This window comes from Chelonia mydas, chromosome 4 (assembly GCF_015237465.2).
Source record: "Chelonia mydas isolate rCheMyd1 chromosome 4, rCheMyd1.pri.v2, whole genome shotgun sequence".
Classification (NCBI taxonomy): Eukaryota; Metazoa; Chordata; order Testudines; family Cheloniidae; genus Chelonia; species Chelonia mydas.
The window spans coordinates 100552572-100566978 of NC_057852.1; the positions used below are offsets into that span (position 1 = coordinate 100552572).

At 41.6% G+C, this 14407-nt stretch overlaps 1 long non-coding RNA gene across 1 annotated transcript; it reads right to left on the bottom strand.

Moving 5' to 3' along the window:
* Positions 1-2955: 2955 nt before the first annotated feature.
* Positions 2956-13899, bottom strand: LOC122465543. Its single transcript, XR_006290470.1, has 4 exons — positions 13764-13899; positions 11649-11708; positions 5092-5217; positions 2956-3194 (listed from the first exon to the last, which is right to left on the bottom strand). It is a non-coding gene; the product is annotated as an uncharacterized LOC122465543 (long non-coding RNA).
* Positions 13900-14407: the final 508 nt, after the last annotated feature.

Sequence of the window (14407 nt, forward strand, 5' to 3'; positions counted from 1 at the left end):
AATGTCAACTCAACTCCAAAAAACAAACCTTTCCCAGATTCTTTAGTATCTTCTTGAAACCAGATCTTGCTGCTTGGCCTTTCCTAAACCTTTTCCCATTAAACATTCTACACTGATTCCCTGCATGTATCTCTCACCACTCCTTCCCCTAACTCTGTTTCTTCTCTTTGAGCAGCCTCTTTCTTATAGGAAGTGCCACCCACCGGCTGCATCATATAACTTTTAGTGACCTTGCTTGGCCTCAGGCCAGAACTTTCTAACAGGTTGTAACACACACATGCACTCAAACACCAGCCCCCATTTTAGACCCATTATCTCTGTAGAAACTTACTAAATTCTAAAGAAGTTCAAGAGACGGCATACTAAATTCATACTAAATGAGCTAAACTATGATGACAGAGTGAGAAGGTTAAAACTGTTCTCTTTTGATAAAGGATGGTTGAAGGGTGGTCACAAACATTTAAACTAAAAGAAAAGGAGTACTTGTGGCACCTTAGAGACTAACACATTTATTTGGGCATAAGCTTTCGTGAGTTACAGCTCACTTCATCGGATGCATTCAAAGTGAGCTGTAGCTCACGAAAGCTTATGCTCAAATAAATTGGTTAGTCTCTAAGGTGCCACAAGTACTCCTTTTCTTTTTGTGAATACAGACTAACACGGCTGTTACTCTGAAACCAAGATTTAAACTGAAGATCAGCTGGTGCTAATGACAACATGAAAACACATAGAAAGTTCTAGACGTTTTAAGAAGAGTTTGTTAAATATATAGTATGTTAAATATATTGCATAATATGTCCCAAACCTCTCCAACCCTGAAAATTATCAGGATTTACAGTTATCTTCACCAGAAATACTGGCAGAATTTACTTTAGTAGGATTTTTTTTTAATGGAGTGTCACTTGGATTTGATTATTGACTCATCTGGCAATGTGATTAGTCGCTTATTTATGATTATTTTTCCATATACATAGTTAAACTGATCATGAATTCTGGAGTTGGGGATGCATTTTACACAAGGGGAATATTATCAGGGGGCTTGTTCCCACCAACTCCACCACTTTCTTTTGAATAATTGAAAAGGAATTATCTGTCAAATTGTGTGGCTAATGAATCTCTTTGGTTGACTGGCAATTTGTGGGTATGGGGGTGGGGGGGGGGGAAAGAAATTCTGGTTGACATGAAAATAATTTTTTTTGGTGATATGAAAAGTAAAAAAAATCATCATTTAGGGTTAAACTGAATGTTTCATTTCAACAAAATCAAAATGCTTCATTTTGACCATAACCATGTTTACATGTTTTGTTTTGTTTTTAAATAAAATTCAAAGAGATTTCAAAACCAAGTGCTTTAACTGAAAAATCAAATCATAGAATATCAGGGTTGGAAGGGACCTCAGGAGGTCATCTAGTCCAACCGCCTACTCAAAGCAGGACCAATCCCCAACTAAATCATCCCAGCCAGGGCTTTGTCAAGCCTGATCTTAAAAACCTCAAAGGAAGGAGATTCCACCACCTCCCTAGGTAACGCATTCCAGTGCTTCACTACCCTCATAGTGAAAATGTTTTTCCTAATATCCAACCTAAACCTCCTCCACTGTGACTTGAGACCATTACTCCTTGTTCTGTCATCTGCTACCACTGAACAGTCTAGATCCATCTTCTTTGGAACCCCCTTTCAGGTAGTTGATAGCAGCTATCAAATCCCCCCTCACTCTTCTCTTCCGCAGACTAAACAATCCCAGTTCCCTCAACCTCTTCTCATAAGTCATGTGTTCAAGTTCCCTAATCATTTTTGTTGCCCTCGGCTGGACTCTTTCCAATTTTTTCACATTCTTCTTGTAGTCTGGGGCCCAAAACTAGACACAGTACTCCAAATGAGGCCTCACCAATGTCGAATAGAGGGGAATGATCACATCCCTTGATCTGCTGGCAATGCCCCTACTTATACATCCCAAAATGCCATTGGCCTTCTTGGCAACAATAGCACACTGTTGACTCATATCCAGCTTCTTGTCCACTGTAACCCCTAGGGTCCTTTTCTGCAGAACTGCTGCCTAGCCATTTGGTCCCTAGTCTTTAGTGATGCATGGGATTCTTCCGTCCTAAGTGCAGGACTCTGCACTTGTCCTTCTTGAACCTCATCAGATTTCTTTTGGCCCAATCCTCTAATTTGTCCAGGTCCCTCTGTATCCTATCCCTACCCTCCAGTGTATCTATCTCTCCTCCCAGTTTAGTGTCATCTGCAAACTTGCTGAGGGTGCAATCCACGCCAACCTCCAGATCATTAATGAAGATATTGAACAAAACCGGCCCCAGGACCGACCCTTGGGGCACTCCTCTTGATACCGGCTGCCAACTAGACATGGAGCCATTGATCACTACCCGTTGAATCTGACAATCTAGCCAGCTTTCTATCCACCTTACAGTCCATTCATCCAGCACATACTTCGTTAACTTGCTGGCAAGAATACTGTGGGAGACTGTGTCAAAAGCTTTGCTAAAGTCAAGGAATAACATGTCCACTGCTTTCCCCTCATCCACAGAGCCAGTTATCTCATCGTAGAAGGCAATTAGATTAGTCAGGCATCACTTGCCCTTGTTGAATCCATGCTGACTGTTCCTGATCACTTTCCTCTCCTCTAAGTGCTTCAGAATTGATTCCTTGAGGACCTGCTCCATGATTTTTCCAGGGACTGAGGTGAGGCTGACTGGCCTCCCTCTTTTTAAAGATGGGCACTACATTAGCCTTTTTCCAGTTGTCCGGGACCTCCCCCGATCGCCACAAGTTTTCAAAGATAATGGCCAATGGCTCTGCAATCACATCTGCCAACTCCTTTAGCACTCTTGGATGCAGCACATCTGGCCCCATGGACTTGTGCTCGTCCAAAAACGTTTCAGTTTGAAAATGTTGAAATGAATTGTTTGGAAAGTTTCAGGGTTTTTTTTTTATTTATTTTTTCAACTGAAACAATTTGGTTTGGGGTGACAAGAATTTGTGAAACATTTTGGTGTCCCCAACTCTGTGTTTTTTGCTGAAAAGTTTTGTCCAACTCTAATTTTTCATTGGAAAAACTTATTTTCCTGTATTTGCAAGGAGAAGTCCAAGGTAGACCTGGGCACTCCAGACTTCTATGTTTCTGTTCAATTTCTTGAACAGAAGCAATAGCTCCAGTATCCAGCATAGAATGTAATCTAAAGGAGGAAAGAGTCATAAATAGTACTAGTATTTTGAAAATCTGACCTGCATTCTTAAAGTCTTTGATCAAACAAAGCCATGGAGCTAGAATTCAGTGCCCAACCTTCCTCCCACAAATAATCAGCAGTGGTTAAATATTAACTTTAACTTCAATGATGGCCCATGAATTTTGACGTACTGGATGTTTGTCTTAGTTATCCACATATAAGTCTGACCCTGTGAATGATAACTATACAGATGGGGACTGAGGAAATACAAATCACTACCATGTTTTGACTGTCTGTCCCCGTCTCTGCTGCCAGATTCTTTAAAATTCCTGCCGCTAAGGTTATGGCTGAGACCTTATTTCCTTCTTCTTTTTTTTTACAGTTTGTCTGAAAGAGGGGGGAAATGATTGAGCCACAGTGCCAAAAACTGTATTGCTGAAAGGAAATATTACACCAGTGTTTGCACATTTTAATTTTCTTAAGCTTTCCTTCAGTAGTTTTTGCACCCCAATGAGCATTAAATGATGCATTCGTCTAAATCTGAATTTTTATATTCTTCTACATGATGTGCTATTCCAGTCAGAAAAACAAATGGATTGGTTCCCATTAATACTTAGGTCCCTTTAAATTTCCTCTTCCCTTTGAAGAGGGCTTGGTGTAAATGAATATCAGTTCCAAAGCTTCTTAAACTGTGAATGCAAAATGTGTGTTGCTTAAACTATAAGGATTGTTTTAAAGCTGTTCAATATTTTCCTTACCCAAGGATCAAATTGTTATACTGATACACATTGCACAAATTCTGTGTGTAAAGTTCACTGCAATACATATAAAGGTGGTGGGCAACCTGAGGCCCGTGGGCTGCATGTGGCCCATCAGCGTAATCCCTTGGTGGGCCGCGAGACAGTTTGTTTACATTAACAATCCACAGGCACAGCCGCCCACATGTCCCAGTGGCCACAGTTCACCATTCCTGGCCAATGAGAGCTGTGGGAAGCGGCAACCAGCACTTGCCTGCACCTCTTCCCACAGATGCCATTGGCTGGGAATAGCGAACTGCGGCCACTGGGAGCTCCAGGCAGCTGTGCCTGCGGACGGTCAATGTAAACAAACTATCTCGTGGCCTGTCAGCGGATTACCCTGATGGGCCACGTGTGGTCCGTGAGCCGCAGGTTGCACACCACTGACATATAACATCCCAAATGGCTTAGTGTTGTGGTGTTTGTGTGTATAAGGTAGTATTTGTAAAGACAGGTGTCTGTATATTTTGCCATTCATCTCATGTGAACCTGAAAATCACTTTTGTAAATCGATCTCCTCAATAGGTTTCCACATCAGGATAAATCCTGGTACCAGTGGTAGCAAATGTCTGGATAACACTGAACTGTAAATATAAATACAGCGTACATATATTAAGTCTTCCCAATACCGCAAATGGCATAAGGATAGTTGTGACAGAGTGGCTTTCCCTGTGGCTTGAAGAGCCTGAGGCAAATCCAACCCTGACTACAGAATAAGCCCCATCTATGAGGAATCAGGTGATTCCAGTATAAAAGGAACAGGACCTTTAAAGTGAAGGGGGTAAGCATAGGAAACTGCAACTATGCCTGCAGGGCACTACAGGGAGTAGTATGAAAGCTCCAGGGGGAAGGCACCCCCTGAGAGAGCTGTGGAGAAGGATAAACTCAAGGCAGGAGGTACTGAGAAGCCGACAGACCCTTGGGGAGGAGGGCCTGTGCCCTGCTCAAAGTGGGATGAAGACTGAAAGTTTATGTTCTATTTTCAAAGACTTTGTGTTATTTTGCATTAGCAGATGAGACTGAACTAGGGTTGGCCCTGGAGCTGGAGCGCCAGTGTGTACCCAAACCACTACATGAATGGGAGCCCATGTGGGGATAGTTTGAATTACCTGTGGACTGTGGAGTTCTTCAGTGGCCCTGAAGAGGAATAACAGAGGGAGGCCTTTGCAAAAAGGAACTCTGGCCATGAGGGGTGAGCTCAGCGGGCGGCTGCCCATGTTACACATATATATGGCCTAACAAAACATAGGGATGTGAGTTAGGAATAGACTGGCAAATAATACATCCATGGACATCACTCTAGTTCAAAAATAATATGCTTTGGCCATGCTCACAACCCTTTTCTATTCCATTTAGTGAACATATATTCAGTTAGGTCAGATATGCAATTTGAAAAACAGCAGAAACTGACTTAAATTAGCACCAGATGTGTTTGTACACTAATTCAATTAGGGAACAGAAGCAATACCATGTGACAAATCACAATTAACACAGCTTGACTAGCAAATGTTGAAAACTCATTAAGAAATGATCACAGACAATCCACAGAGTTAAAAATAATCACAGACAAAACGGTTCATGAAATAATTTCAAATAACAAATACATTTCAAGCAATAGTATGCTGGCTGCCATGGATACTTCATGAGAATAAGAGAAGCTAAATTCAGCAGGTAAATTATTTGTTGTAAAATGTTCCTTTAGCTATAGTCAGAAAACCTGGGTTCTGTTCTCAGTTCAGCCACAGACTTCTTGTGTTGCTCTAAGGAGGCCTCTTTGGCCAACATTTTCAAAAGTTGCCACTGACCGTAAGTGTTAATCTTAAGAGATCTTCAGTCTGATTTCAAATGTGCTTTTTGGAATCTCAGGTTCAACATCTTTGAAATGTCATAATAAGATTACCTGCCTTATGTAAGGTTAGCTCACTAATGTTTGTAAAATGCCCTTTGGATTTAACAGATATCTGTTAGACTAAAGGCTTATATTTTAATATATTTTAGGTAGTGCTCTTCTCAAGGCCTAAGTGCCATTTTCAAAATTGACTCGGGAACTTCGGAACCTAAGTCCCATTGACTTTCATGGACCCTTAGGCTCCTAAGTTCCCAAGTCAATTTTGAAAGTGGGACTTAGCCTTAGATGGGTATGTCTATACTACAGCTTATATCGGCATAATTATGTCGCTCAAGGATGTGAATAAGCCACACCCCCCAAGTGACATAAGTTACACAGATATAAGTGCTGTGTGGACAGTGTTATGTCAGTGGGAAAGCTTCTCCCACAGTCCTAGCTACCGCCTTTCAGGAGGTGGTTTAATTATGCAGATGGGAGAGCTCTGTAGACCCCATTGTGCCACTGTGGCGCTTCTAGATTAGACAAGACCAAAGTCACATAATATTGCAACACTGAACAGAACAAGACCTAAATACCTTTAAAGGGTGAGATAAATTCCTTTGAATTCAGATGCTACAGTTAGAAAAGGCTGACTATGGTGTCTAGTTCAACCCTTATATGTGCAAATTTTTTCCCTAAAAGTGAGACTTATGGGAGAGACATGACCTTAAGGAAAGCTAATAACAGTCTTTATTCCAAACTGTCAAACCACCTACTTTCTTTCATATGATAAAAATGTTTATAATGTTGGTATTCGTAATCCCAGATCTCCAAAGGTTTCGGGGTTTGTTTCAAATAACAGAAAAAAACTGCAGCTGTTTCCAAAGACCTTTCCTTTGGGAAATCTTTACATTATTTTTGCTTTAAGAGAAACTTCTGGTTTTCATCTTCTAAACATGCTATCAATTTAGTGACATTTGGAAATGTCTATCTCTAGTCCTAAATGTACCATTAAATAGTCCAGTGCTTAGTGCTTTACACCTAAGAGGTTTCAAACTTGGAGTAAGCTATTAAAAGCTCAACTTATAATACATGAATCAGGCAAATCAATAAGATTTGGAACTATATTTACCCTTATTAAATCACCCTGAGTAATACCATAGGGAGAAGTTTAGTCAGTTTGTCCTTCATTCTGTCTGCTACCTGTTTGCTAATAATACAAGACACATTGGAATTAGACCCTCACTAACAAATTCCTGTCATTACTCCACCAAAACCAGCCTGAAGCCTTTTAGAAAATTGGATTTGTCAACATTATTGAGTTGTGCAGCTGAATACACCACAGATGAGGAAAAAAGATTATAACCTAAGTACATAAAGTCCTATAAAAAAAGTCATCAGGATTTATGGCTGGGCATCCTCACCATGTGCACAGCAGGTGTGGTGGTGGTTGATTATTTATAGCTGGGTTCTTAGGTGTTTGGTGCCTCCTATGTCTTTAGTTGACAGCTCGCTTAACAGAATATTACTATTTTGTGGTGGTCTTATGTTGTATTTTAGTATAGGGATGAAACAGTTATTTTATGGCAACAGGGCAAGTATCTATCTATCTATCTCTCTATAGAGATAGATATATTGCTTTGAGAGCCTTTGTGTAAAGTAAAACCTTACTGGGACTTGTGACTTATTTTGGTACTTATGCCATTTTAAGTTGACAACTAGACAGTTAGTGACTAACTCAGCTACTTTTTATGCAGTAAATTATTCATAATGTGTACTATGCTGCTAAAATTTTTTATTTATGACAAGACAAGGAAAATATATGTGAAATGCTAGATCGTGCTCCCATCACCCACAGATACATAAGGGCAAGGGACTGTCCACCTAGAGATATCCCCATTCCTTGAACTTTACAGTGCTCTCGTTCTCTTCTCTGCTAGTGCAGCTGGTACAATGTTAGGGATAGGGGAGGAAGATGGTCCCAGACACTGTGGGATGAGAGTTCCCACCAAGTTTTCTCCCCCTCTTCTCCATTGACCCTGCAGCAGATGAACTGCAGCTGATGGAGGAGGGAGAAGTGGATAGCAATTATAATAAGTGACACACCCTAGTGCTGTTAAGTGGCTGATCTTTATTTCATGGCTCCAGTCACAAGACATAGATCAGTAGCCACTGATTCCCTCTGACCACCCCGACCCCTACCCACACCCCCACCACCCCAAACCACCCCAAACTCCCCTGCCCTCTATCCAATCCCCCCTGCCCCCTTTCCGCGCTGCCTGGAGCACCGGTGGCTGTCGGTGCTACAGCCGCACCACCCAGAGCACCAGGTCAGGCCCCGGCTCTGCAACTGTGCAGCCCGGCCTCCCAGAGCGTTGTGCCGGTGGCACCATGAGCTGAGGCTGTGGAGGAGGGGGAACAGTGCGGGAGGGGCCGCGGACTAATCTCCCGGGCCAGGAGCTCAGGGGCCAGGTAGGAGGCTCCCGTGGGCTGGATGTGGCCCACGGGCCATAGTTTGCCCACCTCTGCCCTAGAGAGACAATTTTTGAATAAAATACACAATTACCTTAAAACTTAATTATTGATCATCAAGATTAATTGCAGTAGACCCCAATGGACCCAGCAGCTGGAAGCCAAAGTTTTTTGCTCTTACTCTTTCCAGAACCCCCCTCTAGCCAGTCACTCACAAACTCTCCAGTGCAAATTTTGAATTATATGCATATTAATATTTTAGCCATGCTGATGTTCATGCTGCTAGTACAGATTCCATAAACAATCAGACTCAGTGTGAGTAATGGGATTTTTAGGATCACATGAGAAGATATGGATGGTGGGATGAAGGTACTTGTATTGGCCTTTTCTGTTAATAAAAAAGACCCTCCAAAAGGGGGCCCTCTTTGTATCTAAAGGTCTGCCCGAGCTTGTTTAAACTCCAGGTGAGGGGAAATCAAGGCAGGGGTCATCTGTGGTGTCATACCTGGGCACAAGGGGGCACTCTGGGATGGCCTGCACTAAAACACTCCTATTTTAAATATAGGAAATACTGTTTAAGTAACTTTCTGGTTAGTGGCAATCATTGTCTGTACTATAGATACATACTTTTTCCCTTCTGGGACCCTTAGAATCATTATCTCTCTTGTGCATGTGCATACAAAAACACAGTCCCTACATTAAATGAACATTAAAGTTGCAAAGTCAAACATTCAAAACTTAGGAAATGATAGATATAAGGTTGCCTATGCAACCTTAATTCATTCCCCCCACCCTGCTTGTGTGTGTGTGTGTGTGTGTGTGTGTGTGTGTGATGATCTTTAATTAGGTGATCACTTACTATGTTTTCCACAGGACTACTGTCCGTTGAGTAAACAGGAGGAACCTAAACTAGGAATGAATAAGCGTTGTTTAGTGAAGAACTGTGTTTCCTGTAGGACACTGCCTCATTTGCTTCAGGAGTTGGAAAGCATGTATTGAAAGAGGCAAAGGTTTTCAAGAAAAGAAAGGCCAGTCTCACAATTAAGGCAATTGAAGAGTTCCCTGGAAAACTGGATTGTATTCCTGGGTCTACCATAGAGTTCCTGCGTGTTTCTGGGCAAGTTACTTAAACCAGAATGTTCACACTTGGACAATAATTATGTGTTCTTCCTCATGGAAACTATATTAAAGGCTAAAATAAGCAGACACACAGATACACATGATATGTTGGGGAAGAGACAATTCAGCTTTTATAAAGGGAAATCATATTTCATCTATTAGGATTTGTTGAGGGTGTCAACAATCACGTGGACAAGGGTGATCCAGTGCATATAGTGTACTTGGACTTTCAGAAAGCCTTTGACAAGGTCCCACCACAAAGGCTCTTATGCAAAGAAAGCATTCATAGGATAAGAGGGAAGGTCCTCTCACAGATCAGTAACTGGATAAAAGATAGGAAACAAAGGGTACGAATAAATGGTCAGTTTTCAAAGTGGAGAGATAAATAGTGGAGTTCCTAATTATCTGTACTGGGACTGGTGCAGTTCAACATACTAATAAATGATCTGGAAAAGGGGGTGAACAGTGAGGTGGCAAAATTTGCAGACAATACAGAATTACTCAAGGTAGTTAAAACCGTAGCTGACTGCAAACAGTACAAAGGGGTCTCACTAAATTGGATGACGAGGCAACAAAATGGCAGATGAAATTCAATGTTGATGAATACAATGTAATGCATACTGGAAAACATAATCCCAACTGTACATACAAAATGATGGTATCAAAATTAGCTGTCATTACTCAAGAAAGAGATCTGGGAATCACTGTGGGTAGTCCTCTGAAAACATCTGCTCAATGTGCAACAGCAGTCAAAAAAAGTTAACAGAATATTAGGAATGATTAGGAAAGGCATAGATAATAAAACAGAAAATATCATAAAGCCACTATATAAAGTCATGGTATGCCCACAGCTTGAATACTGCATGCTGTTCTGATTGCCCCATCTCAAAAAAAAGATATTTTAGAATGGGGGCGGGGGGAGTAAAGAGAATGGCAACAAAAATGATTAGGGGTGTGGAACATCTTCCACAGGAAGCTGATTTAAAAGAGTGGGACTGTTCTACTTAAGAAAGAGATGACTAAGGAGGAATATAATAGAGGTCTATAAAATCATGTATGGTGTGGAGAAAGGGAATAAGGAAATTTTATTTACCCCTTCATCTAACACAAGAACCAAGGGTCACTCAATGAAATAAATAGGCAGCAGGTTTAAAACAAAATTAAGGAAGTATTTCTTCATACAATGCACAGTCATCCTGTAGAACTTGTTGTCAGGGGATGCTGTGAAGTCCAAATATATAACTGGGTTCAAAAAAGAACTTGATAAGTTCATGAGGGTACGTCCATCAGTGGCTATTAGCCAAAATGGGCAGGGATGCAACCCCATTGTATAGGTGCCCCTAAACCTCCAGGTGCCAGAAGCTGGGACCAGACAACAGGGATGGCTCACTTGATAAGTGTTCTGTTCTGCTTCTGCTCATTCCCCCTGAAGCATCTGGAACAAGTCACTGTTGGAAGACAGGATACTGTACTAGATGGACCATTGGTCTGAACCCATATAGCCATTCCTGTGTTTTTAATCTATTGAGTTCATAGGCTTGATTCTCCTTTCACTTATGGTTAGTCAGAAATGACTCCACTGAAATATCAGTAAAACTGGTGTAAGGGAGAACTGAATGAGGCCTCTGGAGTTAATACGCACTTACAGTAATTCCTTGAATCATGTTAGAATTTAGCTATGTTCAGAGTACCATTACCAATCTACTTTTAGCCTCTTTCAAATTCTTTCAATCATAGTTTGGAGAACTAAATTAACCAGATAACAAAGTTTACATTTCAGCTTTGATCCTCTACTCTCAAAGGTCACCACTCTAACTTTCAAGATATCACAAATGGACAAACTATTTACTAAAGTTGTGCAGAGAAAATAATTCTGTTTCACAGGTGATTTTGATATTTCAAAATGAGGTTTCAGTCTGATGTGAACCAAAACCCCCGAATTTCAAAATTCTCTTTCAAAGTGAATAGAGGTTGCCCCAGAGCAGCATACCCTGGAAGCTCTGGGGTCTCTGATTCCATGGCAGTCTTCATGGTGAGATACTGAGGAGGCAGGCAGGCAAGCTGACAGGAAACCAGGTTTCCTGTTCCATTTGTAACCAGCCTGCTTTCCAGAGAAACTTCAGCAAAATCAACCTGTCTCCACAAACCTATTTTGATTTTGGGAACTGGTAATTTCCAGCTAACCATTTTTCATTGAAGTTTTGCCAGCCAGCTCCAATATTTATATTCATCAGCTAAATCACTTACCATGAGCATATGTTCTTCAAACAACTGGCCAGACTTCAGAGTGGAAGAGGGCAACTGCATCTGCTCAAAAGGAGATAGAGAACAAATTGGTCAGTACAAGCATATTTAAATATTTGTTATTTCACTCTCTCTCCTGTGAGTAAAGTAGCTAAGGTAGAGTAGCTACCAAGGAGGTTTAAATTTGTGATCACACTCACAATATAGAACCCAAGATGATTTGGATCAGAACACCATTAATAGGTAGAGCTGGGGAATACTGCACAGAAATATAAATAAATTGTCAAATAGTCACGCAAATTTAAATGCATTCATTTCAGCAATGCTCACTCCCATTTTGTGTTTGCTTTCCATGAACATCAGCATGACTGAGTTTTATTTACAGGTAATATCAAAATTGCATATTCAACCAAATATTAAATTAAATATGCAAAAATCAGCACTGGATTATTCTCACTTATCCCATCAGGGAACTGAAACAGGCTACATGTTATCTGACTAGTTATAACTAATGACCATTGCTTGTATACCAAGTACTTGCAGCAAACTGTAAATGCTCAGTGAATAGAGTTAAAACAAGTCAAGGGGAAAGAAAATCTTCAAAATACTTCCAAATAATGAATAACTGTGAAGAAATCATTATCTTGCAGATGTTTTGTGAGAAAAGAAAGGGGCTAAATTCATCACATAAATCCAATTAATAAAGTAGTTTGGTAGAAAGCCAGGATTAAGCAAATGATCGAAATTTTAAATGCCATAGGCTCAGACCTTTGGTGAAGTGCCCTGAGTTACGGAAGAATTCATTATATGAAATTCTGGCAAAGCTGAATTGCATAGATTGTTTCAGCATTAGTGAACTCATAGCCTTGTATTCTCCCTGGGGATATCCATTGTGCTGTGCATTTATAAGGAATTAAAATTATTCTAGCATAATACCAGTGGGCTGATCATGAACAGTATCTTAAATATTTATTTGTTTCTGTTATACAAAACCAGAACACAATGATGTCTCCAAATGCTGCAAATGTCCATCCTGTGTGTTTTTCATCTCAAGTGTTAATGTTTTGCTGATCAAATTCAAGTCCAATTATTTTGGAAAGCTCTTGATATTGTCAGTTTCAGTTTTTAGTAACCGAATAATAAATGCTTATATCTTGTTAAAACATGAAAGATGAACAACCCTCAGATACGAAAAAGGTTTTTTTTCTTTTTTTGACAAATCTGCCTGAACTTTGGCAGCTCTGTTAAACCAATGATCTTTCATTCATTTGGCTTCATCTTCTTCTCCTGTTACTCATACAATTGATTAGTCAAACAATGGAGGACATGAAGATGGTAGAGAAGAGGATGGGAGGCTAACAGACCATAATACATAGTTGCCATGTTAATTTACTGTTTAAATTTCCCCCCTATGGATTCAGTTCTTTTGCTTAATGTGGCAGTACTAAGGGCATTGGACTTATCTATAATAGAGTCTTAAAGGGATTTTGACATTCTTTTCACCTCAGCAATTCCTCCTTCTAAAAGAAATAGAAGGGCAGTATGTAATAGTCCCTTGCTCCCTCCAGGACCAGAGTTCGCAGGGCAGCCAAGAACCCACAATAAGGCTGGGCGACCAATAATCAGTCAGGCTTTAACCTGGTTTTGGGTGGCTCAAGCCGTCAGGCCTTAACCAGAGTCTATAGCTGAGCGGGGGCCTGGGCTTGAGAAGGCTCAGGCAGCCAGCAACAGTCTATCAGTGGGCTGGGGCCTGGGCTTGAGGAGGCTCAGGTGGCCAGCAAGCAAAACAGTCCGAGAGCTGGCTTTAGGCTGGGCGGGGCTCAGGCAGCCAGCAAAGCAAATAGTCTACAGGTGAGCTGGTAAGGGAGGCCCTTCTTCAGGGCTAGAGCTTCCCTGCACAGTGTAGGGAGTCAGCCACCCTGGAGTGGTGTGGCAGGGGGACGCGGGCCCACCCTACTCCACTGTGTCCCAGCCCCACCCCCAGCCCGGGGCAGGATTGGCTGCCCCTGCATCAGCAAGGATCCAGCCGCAACATACCAACAGAGCCACACCTGGCTCTCCAGCCGGCTGCTCCATGGCTGCCCCTGGGCCACTTCCTGTCTCCCCAGGGTTTGGTACCTGTGGTCTCCAGGCCTCTTCTGGCTCCTCGAGGTACACAATGGCAGGCACTCTGGGCCAGTCCTTATCAGTGACTGGGGATCAGGAACAGTCAGGCGTAGGTCCCCCTGGGATGCTGCAGAACAGGCATAGTGTCCTTCTCCTCCGCAGGCTCTGCCCCAACTGTGCTGCAGGGCCTGCTTGTTATACTTCCAGCCATGCCCAGGTACTTCTGGCGAGGGGGGCAGAACAATCTAGGCTCCACCCTCCAAGGAGACTGTAATCGTCCCTTGCTCTCCAGCTTGGAAGGAGGCCACTCAGCCTCATTACACAGTAATTTTCAACTGTATTGACTTGAATTACTTTGATGTATGACAATCAAAGTTATTAGGCGACTTTGGAATCGCCTGAGATGTGTGTTTAAAACTGGGAGATGAGAAAGTGATAGAGTTGGCATTGGTATATAAACTATGTCAACATGGATTCTACAGGGTATCAAATACTGTTGATAAGATAAAGCTCAATTCCACTATCACTAGAAATAATCCTGAGCTTTAAAGTTTCAGATTTGTTTTGAGGGCTGAACAAATATTTAGACTGACTTTTTTCCCTTTCATGCTCTCAAACCAGTACAACCATCCCTAGCCACTTCTACCTTTCTTACT